Source organism: Pinus tabuliformis, chromosome 6 (assembly GCF_031772625.1).
Source record: "Pinus tabuliformis cultivar Carrire ecotype Pingquan chromosome 6, CPIR1, whole genome shotgun sequence".
In the NCBI taxonomy this organism is placed as follows: Eukaryota; Viridiplantae; Streptophyta; class Pinopsida; order Pinales; family Pinaceae; genus Pinus; species Pinus tabuliformis.
In genome coordinates this window covers 1,648,978,899-1,648,985,386 of record NC_142292.1, presented here as the reverse complement: position 1 = coordinate 1,648,985,386, position 6,488 = coordinate 1,648,978,899, and the positions used below count along the sequence as shown (strand labels likewise).

At 32.4% G+C, this 6,488-nt stretch overlaps 1 non-coding gene across 1 annotated transcript; it reads right to left on the bottom strand.

Moving 5' to 3' along the window:
* Positions 1-251: 251 nt before the first annotated feature.
* On the bottom strand, positions 252-324 carry TRNAK-UUU (transfer RNA lysine (anticodon UUU)). Its single transcript has one exon. It is a non-coding gene; the product is annotated as a tRNA-Lys (tRNA).
* Between the last annotated feature and the right edge of the window lie 6,164 nt (positions 325-6,488).

The window sequence follows — 6,488 nt, the reverse complement described above, 5'->3', positions numbered from 1 at the left end:
ATCATTTAACCAGAGCTACTATCCGTAAGCAATAGCGCCAACATCATTAGAGTGGAGTCGTTGATACACTTTTTTTCACGTCATTAAAGTAGAGTTACTATTTCTAACAAATTGTAAGAACAGCATTAAAGTCTTTTTTTCACATCATTAAAGCAGAGTTACTATTTGTAATAAATAGGGCGAACAGCATTAAAGTCTTTTTTCCACAGCATTAAAGCAGAGTTACACTATGTGAAAATTAAACCATTTATCGCCGTCTGTGGGAATCGAACCCACGACCACGTGGTTAAAAGCCACGCGCTCTACCAGCTGAGCTAAGACGGCTGCTATGAACGCGTAAGTGTAAGTGATAAGCTATTTGATTGAACTATTTCAATTTTTGATTTATTTATTTATCTATGAGTTAAAATTTTGGAGAAGAATCGGAATATCATAAAATGAAAACTAAACATTAAATTTACCAATTATCCTATTATTTATGTAAATTTGGTTTGATATATATAAAAAAAATAATACTACCAAAACAATACATATAATATGATTACATACAAATATTAAATTAATATATATCATCTAAAAAAAATTATACGTAAATATAACCTATTATTTCATATTTTAAATCGTATGTGTGACTGTTGCAACATGCATCAAAGCTCCTATCCGAGAACGAGATTCGTTCTCAATGATTATTGTTTTTTCTAAACGGTTTATATTTTTCCCTTATATTTTTTTATGTCTTAATTTTGGGTTTATAATATTGTTTATAGATTTTAATATATAATTATTTATTGATGATAAAAATTTCTAGAAAAGAGTGTTTTTTATTGAAATGTTTAATATTTTGGGCAAATACTTCACCCATTTTCAAAGACAAAAAACTTAAATTGATGATGTAATGAGTGCTAGACCATGAGTAAATAGAGGAGAAAGATACAGATGAAAAAAAATGAACATTGCTCATCTAATATTAATTAATTTATTATTAAAAACTATTAATTATTGAAGATTTTAAAGATATGGTAAAATAGAATAAATTAAATTATATTAAATTAAAAAATTAAAAAATGGAATAAATTAATAAAAATGATATATTAATTTAAAAAACTAAAAAATGAAATCAAATAAATAAAAATATTAAATTTATTTTAAATTTGGTCAAATCCATCTCTTGATTTGATGGTATCATTGGAGGTTGCGCCCTCCTCCTCCCAAGGGTACCAACAACATTAACGAACACATGCATATTTTATTTTTCCAGTTGGGGTTTGCATGCAAGGTGACAGGTGGCGGTGTATTCCTTTAATACTTCAGTCTTCGCGGTTTTCATTGTATGGAATGCAGTTGTCTATAATGAGACTTTTTGGAAGCCTTTCCAGTGGGCTTTTACGGTCAAAATCCGGCAGCAATTTATTGCAATAGCAAGTTTGATAGCTAGTTTCTGCACAATCAAAGCGTCCCAGGGGTTTTTCAGGGTGCTGAATTCAAATATGGAGTTAAAAAACCATTTTAACTGCAACAAATCAAGATTTAACCTCAATTTCTTCCGCCGGATTCCGCCACCGGAATCTCCAAAAAGTCGCATCATAGACAACTCCGTATGGAATAGGTAGTGTGAATGGTGGTGAGGGTAGAACCTCTACCACCTTCAATTGTTGTTTCTCCATTACTTTGTGCTTCTGTTGTTTTTTTTTTGGCTCGAGGTTTTGTTGTTGCAGACAGTGTGCGGTGATATTTCCTTTCAAGGGAGTGCCACAAATATATCGTTGTTCTAGTGAGCAAGCTTTGACTTGTTTCTTTTACCTTATTTCGATTTTGCTTATAATGCCATGTTTTTAGTTGGGTCGTTCACATTTTTCTTTTATCTATCCCAAGGTTAATTCCCAAATCCTTGAGGCTTCGTATTAGTCAATGGGTGTCATCTAGTTTTAGTTACAACCAGGTTTTGAGATATATAGTGTCTACCGCTAAGAATCGTTGTCAATTTTTCTTGTGGAATTATGTTCAGCTCTTTCTAGGTTGGTTGTTTCTTCTTAGCACTACCTCTTTTATGTGGTGTCCTTGTTTTTCAAATTTATGTCAGTGTAAAGGTCAGCTGACCATCTCTATTTCAAGGCGTTGTCGTGTTGGGTGGGTCTTTGTTCTTCTTTATCAAGAGCTCGATTATTTGGTGATTTTGGAACCTTTAATTTGGAAATTCGGTGGCGATATTGTGCTTATTAGGTTTGGCATTTTGGGTCCTATGTTGAGTCCTCCTTCCTAAATTATTTTAGGTCGTCAGTCCTTCAGTAGCTGACCTAAGTGTTATCTTTGTATAGTTATGTTGCCTCTGAGGTAGAGGATGAGTTGCGGGTGAGGTGGAAGAAGTAATTCCTCTTTGGGGTGAAAGCAATCTCACTCTTTTTCACATGATTCTATGTCTTCACTTTTCAATGTTGTTCCTCCTAAGGCGAGGAAAGAAATTCAAGTTTATATTCTCATGATGAAGGAGAGAATTTATATCATTCTAATTATGGTCTGATGGGTGCTTATTTTAAATAGAAAGGTATTTCCTACCTTGGAAAGTCTAGGAGTAGGAAGCTTCATCTTCTGAATTATCTTGCTCCAAATATTCAAACGTCTACTCTATTGTGAATGGTCTTTGAGGATAAACAGGTGGAAAACTATAATGTGTTCTCATCTCTGGAAGATATCAAACGCATGCTTCGAAATTAGAGGTTTTGTCTAGATAGATTGGACTCTCATTTGGCCCATGTAGATGGATTTTTGATGAGTGACTCTACCTCTAGCGACCTCATGGTTCCCCTGGGATCCAATGCTCAGGTATCGGCTACAATCTCTTCTTCTGACCATGAATAAAGAGGATAAATATCAAATTTTTTGGTGGAAATTGTATAGAAACTTCAATGAGATTGATTAGGTATGGCCTTTTGGATTCCTAGTCTCTTGGTTTGTATCCTCAAGGTGTATTAAACTAGTTTCTCTTAGCTAATTTATGGTATACTATTGGTGTGAAATACTTCTATTCAAAGTTGTTGGTATTAAACTAACAACTTTAAACTAGGTATGGCCTTTTGGATTCCTAGTCTCTTGATTTGTATCCTCAAGGTGTATTAAACTAGTTTCTCTTAGCTAATTAATGGTATAGTACTGGTGTGAAATGCTTCTATTCAAAGTTATTGGTTCAGTCGTGGTTTACATGGTTTTGTATGGCTCTGTGTGTTTATGAGGGTTCTTTGTCAAGAGGTTTTTTTTCATGTCACTACAATTGATTATAGTGGATATGGTTCCCTTCTATATTTTGCAATGGTGGTGGGCTGGAGGTGTATATGGTGTGCTACCTATCTATTGTCTTTGTGTTGTCTTGGAGCCTCATGTCATATGCGTTTTATTCTACACAAAGCTTGGTGGTGATACATATTCCTATTGTTCATTGGTTTCTCTAGTGATGGGTATTTCTTGGATGGTGATGACGCTTTTTCTTGATGATGGATAATTCTTGATTTTGTGGAAACTATATGTTGATGATTTTTTAATCGTGTAGGGGTGCTTTGCTTGACTCCATTTGTTGGTGTTGGGTATTGCCTGGAAAATGTTTTTTCTTCTTTGGTAATCATCTTCTAGTGCTTCTGAGTTGCAAGGACGAATGTATTGCTTTGGTTTGTTGTCAATTGGCTTCAGGTTTTTCTGGCGCAAGACTTTCTCATTGGTTTACCGGAGATGGTATACTCTATTTTCGAATTGAGGAACTTGATGGCCTTTACTATTAATGCAATGCAACTTTGTAATATGGTTTGAGGAGTTCTTATGGTCATAGTCTCTTTCGATCATGTTTGCTTCCACTGTGGAATTGATTAGTATAATTGGGCCTAACTGTGTTGGATTGAGCATTTTTCTCTCTGGCTTTGCATGTTCTTGGCTTTCTAGGTTATCTCTATTTCTCGGTATACTAGGTAGTTCTAAATGACATCCTTTGTAATCTCCTTTTTCATGAAATATAAATTCAATTTACAAAAAATACCAAATCCATATTAATGTTATATAGAATAAGGTAAATATTTATGTTAACTTAGTATTAAACTATTAATTTTATTTAGAATAAAAAAATAAGATTTAAATTAGTATTAAATATTGTTAAATATTATAATATTTAATTACAATAATATAATGTTAAATTAGTATAAGATTAGAAAAAATATAAACCGCATAAAAGAAGAATTTAAATGTTATATTAAATCACTCTAAAGTAATAATAAATTAGAATTAGCTTAAAATTATTTTAAATTTGGTCAAATTAATATTAATACTAGAGAACAGGGTTGAATATTTATATTAAAATAGAATTAAAGAATTAATTTATGGTTAGTATTGAAATATTAAGTAGTATTAAAATACTATTAAATTAGAATAAAATAAAATTACAATTTTAGATTAGAATAGGATAAAATAATATTAATTAAGAATATAAAATGAATTTAAAAAAATATTAAAATATCAGATTGAATTATAAAAATGGTCGTAAATTAGAATTAAATTGAAGAAAATGAAATTATAAGAATAAATGATACGATTAGATAAAGAATTAAAAAGGATAATATTAAATAATAATGAAAAGAGGAAAGAGGTAAAGGGGAGCATTTTTTTTTTATTAGAATAGATTAAGAAACGAAAAGGGGTAGAAAATAGAAAAAAGAAAAGGAGAGGGGCGGGGGAAGAGGGGGTTTAAAATTAAGGTAGAGAGAGGAAAATGGCGGGGAGGGGCAGAGAAGAAGGAATCAGAGAAGACAAAAAAATTTCAAGAGAAAGATGAACGGTAAAGGGGGTTAAGAAGGGTTAGGATTGACATTAGTGTTAAGGGAGTTAGGTTTAGAGGCCAAAAAATGGATAGTGAGCTTCCAAGAATGGCATAACTAGTATCCATTTTCTCGATTAAAGTTGTTAGGGTGCTTTTCGATTTCTAGAGCTTCCTATATATATATATAAAAGTTATACAAAAATTAATTAACAATTAATTTATAAAGAGTAATTATAAGTTAAATTTAATTCAAAATGGGAAGGATAATTTTTTTTCCTTTGAATATTTGAGTTAAATTTAATTGACAAAAGATTATACTTAAGCGAGAATGTAGTAATTGATACCTTATCAATCCCATCAATGATTGGCTCACAAAGTGCCCCAATAAAGAATCAACTCATGGAAAACAAATTTGTCACAAGTAGGTTTTATCATCCCTTAAAATACTATTTGTGTTATCCTCAAGCCTATGACTAAGAATATGATTATTGATACATTTCCAATCCCATCAACAATTGGCTCACGAAGAGTCCCAATAGACAATAAGCTAATGAAGAACAAACTTGTCACAACTAGGTTTTTTATTTTTTTAAATAACAATTTTCCTATCCTCAAGCCTATAAGCGAGGATGTGATTTTTGATCCTTTCCAATCCCATCAACAATTCTCTCATGAAGAGATCCAATCAACAATCAACTCATGAAAAACAAACTTGACATGAGTAGGATTTCAACCCAGTTAGAGAAGATAACATTCCTCCTCTTAACACAAGCTAAACCTAGTTTATGTGTAGATTTGAAAGACATGGGAGTGTGTTGATCCACTTATGTGTGCATTAGTCTTAATATCATTTAATTTATTCCATTTTTGTGTAATCACAAATTTGAAATCTACCTCAAGGTGACCCCATGGCTCTCAAAAAATCCCTCATGAGAATTATACTTTTTAACTAGTGAAAAGCTAATTTCTCCTTACTAATGGATCTAACCCCTTTGGGCTTAGATATTTGGAAACATCTTGTCCCACCCTCAAGAAATTTAACGAGTGTAAATGTTTTAATATGTTTTCGAACCTAATCGGCCCATGGAGAGTAGGAATGTCACGAGAAATTGTTTAAGCTAAGTGGAGAAGATAACAACTTCTCCTTTTAACTATTCAATCTAAAAACAAATGATAAGACCTCACCATATATATCATTATTCTCCTTAATTACTTTCCCTTTTTGGCCAACATTATTTTTCCCGAGGAAAATATTAGAGGATGCCCCCCTATAACACTCCCTCCCACCCCCTTGGACCTTCCAAGCTGAAAGCGAGGATTTACTTAGTCCTAACCCAACCTCCATGTTATCATTATGGAAATGGAGTTACAAAATTTCCTCCATTTCCAAAGGTAACATAATTAACTCTAGACCACATGATATTGTTCATCTAGTTGAGATATTTTGACGATATAATTCTATTGAAATATGACTTATGGATAAAAATTTACGGCCATTTAAAGTTTTAGTCTTAATAAACATACCATGTTATCGTTACTGCCACATGGCGCTACCTTGTGGCTCTTCCATGACACGCTCGACTACCATGTTGTATACCACATGATCATGGGTTATGTCACGACATTGTTCCGTACCCTTTGAGTTTGAAATGTAATTGGATATGCCTGGAAGCCGACGGTGTGAGAAAAAAAAATC